Source organism: Sus scrofa, chromosome 5 (genome assembly GCF_000003025.6).
Source record: "Sus scrofa isolate TJ Tabasco breed Duroc chromosome 5, Sscrofa11.1, whole genome shotgun sequence".
NCBI classification, from domain to species: domain Eukaryota; kingdom Metazoa; phylum Chordata; class Mammalia; order Artiodactyla; family Suidae; genus Sus; species Sus scrofa.
Window position 1 is genome coordinate 12,020,063 of NC_010447.5, and position 12,043 is coordinate 12,032,105.

General features: G+C 45.7%; 1 protein-coding gene and 1 non-coding gene across 5 annotated transcripts in view; both read left to right on the forward strand.

Annotated features, from left to right (window-relative positions):
* The window catches only part of SYN3 (synapsin III), a 484,255-nt gene that overhangs the window by 2,322 nt on the left and 469,890 nt on the right, over positions 1-12,043 (forward strand). Inside the window, exon 2 of one of the 4 annotated variants that reach the window (XM_021091550.1) lies at positions 3,604-3,724. The exons of the other annotated variants lie outside the window; for them this stretch is intronic. The gene's annotated coding sequence lies outside the window, so the exon portion shown is untranslated. The remainder of the gene's footprint in view (positions 1-3,603; positions 3,725-12,043) is intronic. 4 annotated transcript variants of the gene reach the window in all.
* On the forward strand, positions 8,456-8,549 carry MIR9790 (microRNA 9790). Its single transcript, NR_128471.1, has one exon. It is a non-coding gene; the product is annotated as a microRNA 9790 (primary transcript).

The window sequence follows — 12,043 nt, forward strand, 5'->3', positions numbered from 1 at the left end:
GAGCAGGTGTTTAAACAGTGGTCCTTTTTCTCACCTTTGAACTTCTTGGCTTTGTCTGAAATTGGATTTTGGAGTTCGAGTTGAGCTTATGTGAGGGAAGAACCTTTGCTGACAGTGGCCACAGTGACTACTTTTGAGTGTCTGTTATGCACATGTATTCTCTCCTAGTTATCTGGTGACAATCTAGCTTAGGTACTTTTATTCTCATTTTACAGTTTACCCAGTGTTTTCTAAGATCCAACAGAGATCGGCATCATTTTGCCATAAAGTAATAACCATAACAACAACAGCAAAAATGATAGGACTTATTATGCTCTATCAAGTGATTTCATTGGTGGACTGATTAATTAATTTATCAATAATTAATTCATCAATGTGCACTGAGTGCCTCCTAAATGGTACACACTGTCCTAGGTGCTGGGAATACAGTTCAGTCTATTAGGAGAGACAGAGACCAACAGTAAATACTTTGAGTCTTTCAAAGCAAACTTTGAAGGGTGGGACATTGCACTGCATAGGCAGGGTGTGATGGAGGGTAATAGACCATTTTCCCAATTGATTCTTTCCTGTCCTTCAGTTTCAATATAACCTCCTCAGAAAGGCCTTTTGACCATCTTGTGTAAAGCAGGTCCCCAGCCCCTTCAGGGCACTTGCTCATGCGTTTTATTTACTAGTCATTGTTCCTCCCCACAGGACTGAAGGCTCCAAGAGATCATATAGCACTTTATCCCAGCACAGTGTTTAGCACAGATTTTTTTTTTTTTTTGAGCAAGTGAAATGAATGAAGGGTAGATCCATTTAATGGAGTAGTATCAGCAAGAAGTGATATTTACCCTGAGGTCTGAGGGATGAGAAAGGTCCGGCAATGCCAAGATCAAGAGGCAGAGAGAACAGCTTGCCCAAGATCCAGGAGGTGGAGGAGTGGAGCACAGCGTGACTGGGGAGCAGCTTGAGATGAGTTTGGAGAAATGGATGGGGCCTTGGAAGGCCATGCTGAGCTTGGATTTTATTCAAAGGGCAGTGAAGGGTCTGTGTAGGATGATAAGCCTATTAATGACCATAATATACATTTGTTTGCTGTCTGTCATGCCTTTAGGAGGTAAGCTCCATGAAGAAATGTGCTCAGTAAATATTGCTGAGGTGAATGGATGATATGGTTTATGCTCCTACCAGGTGAACGATGGAGAGGGGAGAAGGGTGGGATCTGGTCACAGATTAGGAGTTTGGTGAGAGAGATGTTGGTGTCCTGGCTGCACAGTAGCAATGGTGTTTGAAACGTAGAGATCGGAGCTATAATTTGGCTGTGAAATGGGCAGGACGTGCTGATACATTAGACGTCAGGAGTATGACAAAAGGAAATATCAGGAAGGGCCCCCAGATTTACGATTTAAGATCGGGTGGTTGCCAAATGCCCATCAATAGGGGATTGGATAAACAAAATGTGGTAATACTTAACAGTGAAATATTGCTCAGCCATAAAAGGAAGGATGTGCTGATACAGGCTACCAAGTGCATGAACCTTGAAGACATGTGAAGCAAAAGAAGCCAGGCACAAAAGATCACATATTATATGATTCCATTTATGTGAAACATTCAGAATAGGCCAATCCATAAAGACAAAAAGCAGATTGGTGTTTTTCAGGGGGGTGGGGAGGAAGGATAAATGGGAGATGACTTTTCAAGGGTAAGTGGTTTCCTTTGAGGGTGATGAAAATGTTTTGAAAGTGGATAGAGGTGGTGGTGGCACACTATTTTGAATGTACTAAATGCTGCTACATTGTATACTTTAAAATGGTTCATTTTCTGTTATGTGAATTTCACCTCAATTACCCCTACCCTGAAAAAAGAGATTGTGTGGCGGGGAGCCCGAATCCCAGAAGGCAGGAGACTAGGTGAGGGATAGGTCATGGTTAGGGGAGAAAATTCACATGCTTTCTTGGAGATGCCCGGAAGACATCCTCACGGAGACTAGCGGGGTACGTCTGGGCTGGAGATGGAAATAAGGGAGTTGTCAGCACTTAGATGTCAAAGAAAATGGATGAGATCTAGGGACAGAGAGTGTAGAAGAGCACATCAGAGCCTGGACCAGTCTTTAATTTGGTCCTCCTAACTACCTGTGAGGAAGGTGCTGCTGTTCTCATTTTCAGATGAGGAAACCAAGGCTCCTGCAGGAATGAACTTGCCCAAAGTCAGACAGTTTGTTCATGTGGTTCCCCTGGCTTCCAGTCCTTTGCCTTTCCCACCTCAGTGTGATGCTATTTAGACCTTCAGCAAAGACCTTCCCTCCCTTCCTCCTTGCTTCTTCCTTCATCCCTCCCTCCCTCCCTTCTTTCCACAGTCCTGACTGAGTGCTCATAGTGGGCAGTTAACTGTGCTGGGTGCATGTTGGTGAAAGGTAGAAACGGCTCTCATCTTGTGGAATTTACCTGGTGAACAAGCAGCTGCAGCTCAGAGATACAGGGGACCGCAGGAGCCTGGAGCAGGGGCATCTATTCCAGATTTGGGGGTGGGAGGAGGCTTCCTAGAGAAAGTGACAGCTCAGCAAAGATTTGTGGCAGAAGCAGAAGAATCGAGCCTGAGAAAGAGAATGAGTCTCTGGAGAGGTCAGATCCTGAACACCTGCTGTGGGAATTTGCCATTCCCCAGTTCTTCAATTACTGGCATTTTCCACTCATCCAGAGGGTCTGTCTTTTCTATTACCCTAGAAGCAATAAGTAGACAGATAGCTTGGTTTGATTTCAAGTGGAAGCTTCAAAGGAGTAGCATGGTAGGGTACAAAGAGCCTGGCTTTCAGAGCCAGGCTCTGTCTCTGTGCAAATGACTCTGAGCAAGAGACTCTGTCTCTCGGAATCTTACCTTTTATACCCATAAAAATGGAGCCGGTCACATCCACTACCCAGTACAGGAAGTGAATGGGATGATGTAGTAAAGTATTGGGACCATAATAAATGTTCAGAAACATGTTGTCTCATTTATTTTATGGAGGGGAAGACTTTCCGAATAGACCAGCGGTCTCCAGACTCTGTACACAGTTAAAACACAGAAATCCATGCTCCCTGTGAAGAATCTGGTTTAGATGGTTTGGGGGCGGAACACTGAAGTCTGTAGTGAGGTGCTTTAGAAAGCGCCTCTGATGATTCTGATGAAGCAACATCCCGGAACCATTGCTTTCGACCCAGTGCTGGAGTCTTTGCTGTGATGCACACGAAAGAGTTAAGCACCTAGAAGCAGAACGTTGCCTTCGAGGAATTATTAGCCAATGATGGTGCTGACTGATGATGTAATGTCTTTGGCCAGCACTCCATTGGTTAAGTGTATTGTTTCTCTCTTTTCAGCTGTGTGAGGAGCAAAGCTGGAGCCCAAGGGTTAATAAGTCTGTGGCAGCAGATAGAGCTATTTTTTCCCCCTTTTCCTCTTCTGCTAGATGTGAGCTTGTAGCATGGCTCAGCTGCACCTTCCTTCTTACCTCCTCCCAAGCACAGCACGTGTCTCCATAGTACTACGGAGGGTGGGGGGGAGGAGGGGGGGGAGGAAAGTGGTCAGGATTGCGTAGGGAAGGGGAACCCTTTCAAAGTTCCACCCAGCAGTCTCTCCTTGCCACAGGGGACAGACACGGGGCACAGATCCTGCTGCTCTGGCCCTCAGAGGTACCACTGGATGAATTGCTAAATGGCCACCTGCTTCTGAGCATTGTTCAAACTGGCGGGATCCTCAGAGCCAGGAGGTGAGCCCAGGGTTTTGGAAGGAAGAATGGGCCTGGCGGGGAGGAGCCTGGGGTGGGTGGGTGGGAACAGCTCTAGAAGGAAGGTCAGACACTGGCTCCTTGCGAAGCCGGCCCCACCTGCAGGGTGAGCCGGGCCCAGAGGAACTCCCTCTCCGTCTCTTTGCTCGAGAACACAATGTGAGGCCGGATGAGGGAGACACTGGTGGGGCGTGTGCTATCCACAGGCGTGCTCTCAGTGTAGCTTTCTGCCAAATGCTTCTTTCTGGAAGGGGAATGCTTTTCTCTGGGAATCAGGGGCAGGAGCGGGTGTCAGGTGAGCACTGTCTCCCTGGAGCCAGCTCTAACCCAGACCCGTCTTTATTTTGTCTGGGCTCCCGCTCGGCCAAGTGCCCTCACTGGACTCTGGGCTGAGGTGTGTCCGGAAATACCTAAATGGTCTCAGGGCTTTTTGATCGTGTCTTTTAGGGGAACCTTTGCATCCCTGACCCTTGAGTTATGGGCGTCTCTTCCTGAAATTGGGCATGTTCCAGGTCGTCTCATGCTGGGGCTCTTGGGGATGGCGGTGGGGGTGGGGGATGAGTTTCTTTTCCTATTATGGCAGTACCGTTGTGAGGATTTTCCTGATTGTGTTTAAGGGGGCGTGCATTATTGCCCCCACCTGAGACTTCTCATGGTGTCTGGAGAGGATCCTAATGCAGGTGTCTGCCTCAAGGTGCAAACTGAGAGGAGTCAAGATGGGGTGGGGGAGGGGAGCGGAGTAACTGGGAAGGGCTTGCTGGCAAGAAACTGGGCTTCATTTCACAGGAATTCAGGGAAACCTTGCATTTCATAGACAAACTATGATGCTATGTCTCTCTTGCAGCCCTCCAAAAAATATGTAAATAAAAGTTCTATTGTTTTTACTTTTCCGAATTTGGTTATCTGTGGAGTATCCTTAGTTTCTTTAGGGAGAGCAGAACCTGCAGTTTTCTCTCTGTGTCTTGTATGACCCTGGGTGTGTATCTGTGGAGTGAACTGCGTTCTTGGCAAGTCGCTGTGCCTCTCTGGGCCTCAGTTTCCTCACTTGTCAGTCACAGAGGTAGGAGGGAGTTGGACTAGCTGAGCTGACTTTTAGGGCCCTACTACTCTGGCTGTCTGCACTCTGGATCATGAAAAGCCTCAGAATCTGAGTCTGTTGGTTAAGTGGATTGGCTGGGTAAAGGGTATTTGCATAAAGGGACATATAGCATGTGTCCTCTGGGTGTTGGGGGCTTTGCGCACGATTTAACTCCTGTCACCCTCCCCATAGACCTGGGGGGAAGTGTGATGAATGATCTGATTTACAGATGAGAGAATCAAGGTTGAAGGGGTTCAGAGACTTACCAAGATCATCACTCAGCTACGGTGGACACTGGCACTTGAACCTGTGCTGGTCACTATGCTGGGGCGGTGGTACATGGCAGAATAATGGAAAAGCTGAGGCTGGAATCCTTATCCTCTGGTTCCTTGCATGCTCTTCATTCTGTTGGAAATCACGCACTCATTTTCAGATTGACTAGTTCTGCCAGATTATTGTGGATTATCCAGTTTTCTTTCTTTCTTCCTTCCTTTCTCTCTTTCTTCCTTTCCTTCTTTCTGTCTGTCTGTCTTTCTCTTTTTAGGGTCGCATCTGCAGCATATGGAGATTCCCAGGCTAGGGGTCAAAGCAGAGCTGTAGCAGCCGGCCTACGACACAGCCACAGCAATGCAGGATCCAAGCGGCGTCTGCAACCTACACCGCAGTACACCGCAGTGCTGGATCCTTAATCCGCTGAGCAAGGCCAGGGATCGAACCTGTGTCCTCACGGATGCTAGTCAGATTTGTTAACTGCTGAGCCATGATGGGAACTCCAGAGTATCCAGTTTTCTGTGACAGCAGACAGTCACTACCATCCTTTGGACCAGGCCCCTCAATTTCTCTCTGGGAAAATGGTCTAGAGAGTTAGGTTACCTTCGTCCATCACTCAGTGAGTTGGTAGATGGCAGGGATAGAGACCAAGATAACTTGCCTTAAGCATTTGAAGGGATATTATTATTAGAGTTTTTTTTCTTAATCGCCACACTTACAGCATATGGATGTTCCCGGGGCCAGGGACTGAATTTGAGCTGCAGCTGCTATTTACACTGCAGTTTTCAGCAGCACAGGATCCTTTAACCCGCTGTGCTGGGCTGGGGATGGAACCCAAGTCTTCCAAGCCACCTGAGCCACTGCAGTCAGATTCTTAACTTACTGCATCACAGCAGGAACTTATGAAAGAGATGAGATCTTCAGGATCTTTTGAATTTAGTTTTGAAGTGCTGGAAGGTTAGAATAAGACTCCTTATGCACCTACTCTATTTTGGCATTGAGGCAGGTGTCTGAGACACAGATGTGGTGGTAAGCAAAGTGTGAGACCTGGTCAGTGTCCTAGAAGGGACTCAGGATGCAAGCTTTGTTTCATGGGTCTAGCTCACAGGTCAGCCATCTTTCCAGGTGGAGGGGCTGCAGTCCTGACCCTTTCTTTCTGTATGGGGCTGGGACTCATTTCTACCCCTGAAAGAACATTTGCCACATGACATGTGATCTTTGCTCTTTGTCTTCCCAACTAGGCTGCATGTTTCCAGGGCACAGCTCCCCAAATGTGGAACCTAATCAGTGGAGCTGCCTCCTGAGGAGGTGGGTGTCAGTATCTTAGATGTGCAGAGAGGTACACCTACAATTAAAAACCACCAAGAAACTATTAAAAAGCACAGTGCAGGAGTTCCTGCTGTGGCTCAGTGGGGTAAGGATCTAGCATTGTCTCTGCAGCAGTTCAGGTGGCTGCTGAGGTGTGGATTCAATCCCTGGCCCTGGAACTTCCGTGTGACATAAGTGTAGCCATTAAAAAAAAAGAAAAGTAAAAGAAAAAGGGCAGGGCGTATATGTGACTCTCTCTCCTTTTTTTTTTTTTTTTTTTCTTTTTAGGGCTGTGCTTGTGGCATATGGAAGTTCCTAGGCTAGGGGTCGAATTGGAGCTGCAGCTACGTCACAGCCACAGCAAATCAGGATCAGGTCTGTGACATACAGTACAGCTTGTGGCAATACTGGATCCTGAACCCACTGAGGGAGGCCAGGGATCAAACCTGCATCCTCATGGATACTAGTCAGGTTCATAACCCACTGAGCCACAACGGGAATGCCTATGACTCTTTTCTTAATCACTATTATGTTAAGAAAGAATTATCCTAATACTTATAGTTATTCTGCAAGGGTGGTGAGCAAAGCTAGCAGCCATGGGTGTGGAAGTTGGAGGGGAGCAGATGGCAGGTAAATGGAGGAAAAATGTGCTGCTGGTGGCACCTGTCCGGTGGGCAGGGATCCAGCCTCCTTGCCCTTGTCATGAGAAGTGGGTGGTAACCTTCAGGCATTGCTCATCTCTAATTTCCCTCCTAGATTTCCTGATCCTCTCTCAAGCAGGAGTAAAGGAGAGGAGGCCAGGGGTAAAACAGAGCTGTGTCTTACTTGTTTTTAAATCCCAAAGCCATAGTATGGGGTGGAAATCATTCACAGCCAAAATACCCTTGAAAATATTCTCATTGTCCGCCAAATCGCGTTATATGCAGTTTTCCTCTGTGCAGACCTGAACAATAATTTCTATGCTAACTAGTGTGTAGAACACAACCAAGAATGGAACTAGAAACTCACACACTAAGTGAAGTAAGTCAGAAAGAGAAAAATACCATGTGATATCACTTATATCTGGAATCTAATATACGGCACAAAGGAACCTTTCCACAGAAAAGAAAATCATGGACATAGAGAATAGACTTGTGGTTGCCAAGGGGGAGGGGGAGGGAGTGGGGATTTGGGACTGATAGGTGCAAACTATTGCCTTTGAAATGGATAAGCAATGCGATCCTGCTATATAGCGCTGGGAACTATATCTAGTCACTTATGATGGAGCATGATAATGTGAGAAATAAGAATGTATACAAGTATGTGTACCTGGGTCACCTTGCTGTACAGTAGAAAACTGACAGAATACTGTAAACCAGCTACAATGGAAAAAATAAAAATCGTTATAAAAACCTGAAAAAAATTTAAAAATGAAAAATGAAAATAAATGCTAACCAAGACTGAAAGAAGTAGCAAAATGAAATTTATATGCAGCTGTCTCGGGTTCCTACTGCTCTGTCTTTGAGGTAACTGCAACATTTTTAACTGGCAAGAAGGGAGGCTACAGGACTGCCAGGTGCTCTTGTTTGCTTGCAGGGTTTGTGCCATTGCGTTTGGATAAACAGCCTCTAATACTTCATATATGTAACTTTTTATATGATAACGAAAATTAAATGAGATAATACATGTAGATACCCCAAGCCCAGTTACAGAGCAGATCTTCAATACACTTACAATGGAAGGTGCGCTGCATCTTAGTTTAGCAGACTTGCCAATGCTGATCTTTGAAAAAAAATTTTTTTTCGTCTTTTTAGGGCCACACCCACAGCATATGGAGGTTCCCAGGCTACGGGTCGAATCAGAGCTGTAGCCACCGGCCTACACCACAGCTCACAGCAATGCCAGTCCTTAACCCACTGAGCGAGGCCAGGGATTGAACCTGCATCCTCACGGAGTCTAGTCAGGTCCATTTCCGCTGAGCCACAACAGGAACTCCCTGGTCTTTGAAGAGTTTTGGTGAAGAACCTGGTCAGCTGTGTCCAGACTGGCGTTTCCTATTGGAGGAAACCATGTCTGTTTGGCTTCTCTGGATAGTTCTCACTCTCACGCCCCTGACTACTGCTTCTAAAATCCAAAGTGGACAAAGAATGAGGTCGGACACTGCACAGACCTGAGTTCAAAGCACCAGACGTTACCAGTAGTTGTGTGACCTTGGGCTGGTTACCTCACCTCTCTGTCTTTGGGCTTTTTCACTCAGGAAAATGTGATCAGTAGACCCCACCTCAAGGGTGGATGGAAGTTTAAATGAGAACCTTTAGGGAGTGCCGGGAACATGTAGAGTAGGCGTCCTGTAAGTGCTAATTTATTCCTTCTCCTTGGAAAGGTGTTGAGGAGAGGTGGTATATTTTTTCTCTCTTCAATCTCACCTCCAACTTCTTTGCCCACATTAGTAGCACTTCTAGATAGCTTTTTACAAGCCCTTAGGAAACCCCGTGTGGCATTACTCTGAGACCGTGTATGCTTACAGCCTTGCCCATCCTAGCACTTCCTCATGCTCGTTACCCATCCAAGCACCGGAAAGCTGCCCTTGGAAGGGAGATGTTGAGCTTAATTCATTTTGAAAGCACCAAGAGCTGAACTAAATATTCTAGGCTGGGGCTGCCTTACTCAGGGGCCAAGTGGCAGGTGATTTGAGGCATGCTACAAAGAAGTCAAAGTATGTCTTTGAGAATTCCGTCATTGACTGTTCATCTCTTGAGTTTAATCATTGAGCATTTAACAAATATTTACGGAGCTCTTATCTTGTGATAGGCAATGTCCCAGTTGCTGAGGACATAGTGATGAATGGTACAGACAAGATCCCTACCTTCATATATTTTATATTCTGGTAGGGAAGCAGAAACTAACTACAAAGCACGTGACATCAGTTAGTGATCAGTGCCATGAAAAAAATGAAACAGGAGTGGCTGTTCCCTTGTGGCTCTGCAGGTTAAGAACTGGACATAGTGTCTGTGAGGATTCAGGTTCCATCCCTGGCCTTGCTTAGTGGGTTAAGTATCTGGCGTTGCTGCAGGCTGAGGCTTAGGTTGCAGATGAGGCTTGGATCCCATGTTGCCATGGCTGTGGCACAGGTCTGCAGCTGCAGCTCCTGTTAGACCACTAGCCCAGGAACTTCCATATGCCACAGGTGCAACTGTAAAAAGAAGAAGAAGAAGAAGAAGGAGAAGGAGAAGGAGAAGAAGAAGAAAAAACAGTGTGAGGGCATGGGAAATGCTATTATAGAAAAGTCAGTTGAAGTCTCTTTGAGAAGTTGATATTTGAGTAGAGGCGGGAAGGAAGTTAGGAAGTGCGTTTTGGAAATATCTGGGGAAAAGAATTCCAAGCAGGGGGAACAGCAAGTGAGTCTCAGGGTAGGTAGAGGCACAAGAAGGGAGAGTGTGAGATGTGACCTGAGAGGTACCTGAAACCAGATTGGTGGGAATCATGGGTTCTGGAGAGAAGTTTGGATTCTATTCTAAGTTGGAGGTTTTGAACAAGGAAGTTACGTGGTTTGACTTATTCTTTTAATTGATTTTATTTTTTAATTGCCATGTGGTAAAATTGACTTTGCCTTGGCCTACAATTCCGTGACTTTTAACAGGTGCATAGTTTCATGGCACTACCAACACCTCAATGAGGACACAGAAGAGTTCCTTCATCCAATAACTTCCTTCCTGCTATTCTTTTATTACCACAAACTCCCCACTTCTAACACTTGGCAACTGTAGCTCTACTTTTCATCACTACTGTTTTTTCCTTTTGTGAATGTCATTTAAGTGGAATCATACAGTTTGTAACCTTCTGAGGCTGGCTTCTTTCCCTCAGCGTAATGTCTTCAAGATTCATTCACGTTGTTGGTGTATCAAGAGTTTGTTTGTTCTTATTGCTGGCTGCTATTCCATTGAAAAGACATATCACAGTTTGTCTATCCATTCACCCCTTGAAGGACACTTGGCTTCTTCCCAGCTTTTGGCAATTATTAATAGAGCTGCTCTAAACATGTGTATTCGGGCTTCTGTGTGAACATATATTTTGCTTCTCTGGTGTATATAGTACCTAGGAATTGGATTGCTGGGACATATGATAAGTTTACATTCAATTTTTATAAGAAACTGCCAAACAGTTTTCTGCCATGGTTATAAGCATTTTATATTATCTTCAGCAATATTTAAAAGTTCTGGTTGCTCTATATTCTTGTCAACACTTGGTGTTTTCGATTTTTTTTTTTTTTTTGTCTTTTTGCCATTTCTTGGGCCGCTCCCGCGGCATATGGAGGTTCCCAGGCTAGGGGTTGAATCGGAGCTGCAGCCGCCAGCCTACGCCAGAGCCACAGCAACGCGGGATCCGAGCCGCGTCTGCAACCCACACCACAGCTCACGGCAATGCCAGATCCTCAACCCACTGAGCAAGGGCAGGGACCGAACCTGCAACCTCATGGTTCCTAGTCGGACTCGCTAACCACTGCGCCACGACGGGAATGCCGATATTTTTTATTTTAGCTATTCTGATAGTCTAGCGATAGCTCACCATTGTTTTAATTTATGTTTCTCTAATGGAAAATTATATTGAATATCTTTTCACGTGTGTTTTAGCCATCCTTATATCCCCTTTGTGAAGTGTCTGTTCAGGTCCATTATTCATTTTTAAGTTGTGTTTGTGTTTCTTACTGTCGAGTTTTTTTTTTTTTTTTTTTTTTTTGTCTTTTCTAGGGCTGCTTCTGCGGCATATGGAGGTTCCCAGGCTAGGGGTCTAATTGGAGCTGTAGACGCTGGCCTACGCCAGAGCCACAGCAGTGCGGGATCCAAGCTGAGTCTTCGACCTACACCACAGCTCACAGCAATGCCAGATTCTTAACCCACTGAGCAAGGCCAGGGATCAAACCCACAACCTCATGGTTCTTAGTCGGATTTGTTAACAACTGTGCCAAGATGGGAACTCTGAGTTTTTTTCTAAATAATGTTTTCTATTTTTTTTTATTATAGCTGGTTTACAGTGTTCTGTCAATTTTCTACTGTACAGCATGGTGACCCAGTTACATATACATGTATAGATTCTTTTTTCTCACATTATCACGCTCCATAATGTCACTAGATGTAGTTCCCAGTGCTACACAGTAGGATCTCATTGCTTTACTCTCAAGTTTTGAATATGCTTTATATCTTCTGCTTACTGGTGGTTTCTTGAATATGTGATTTGTAAATGTTTGATTTGTTTTTAAGGAATTATTCTGAATGCCGTGTGGACAGGAAGTTTTAAGGCACAGGAGTTCAAGTGGAGGGATCAGTGAGTGAACCATTGCACTATTACCAAACCAAACTTGGGTTCACTCCCCCACGCAGAGTAAAGCCAATCTACTACCTCCAGGTTGTGATGGAGGAAAATTAAGCAGTTATCACAGGGCATCAGGCAAGGAGTCCAGGGAATCTAGTAGTCAACACGCCCAAACTCCCCCTGGTTTCAGCAAAGCATTTTTGAAGGCAAGTTAAAGGAGGAGCACCGCCGGGTATGTGATCGGCTCATGCACAGTTCTCTGATTGGTTGGCTGATGGGGAGGTAATAGGGCCACGTCACAGGGGTTAATATTGTCAGTCCTTAGGCTTCAGTAGGCCTGAGGGCTACGTGGTCCT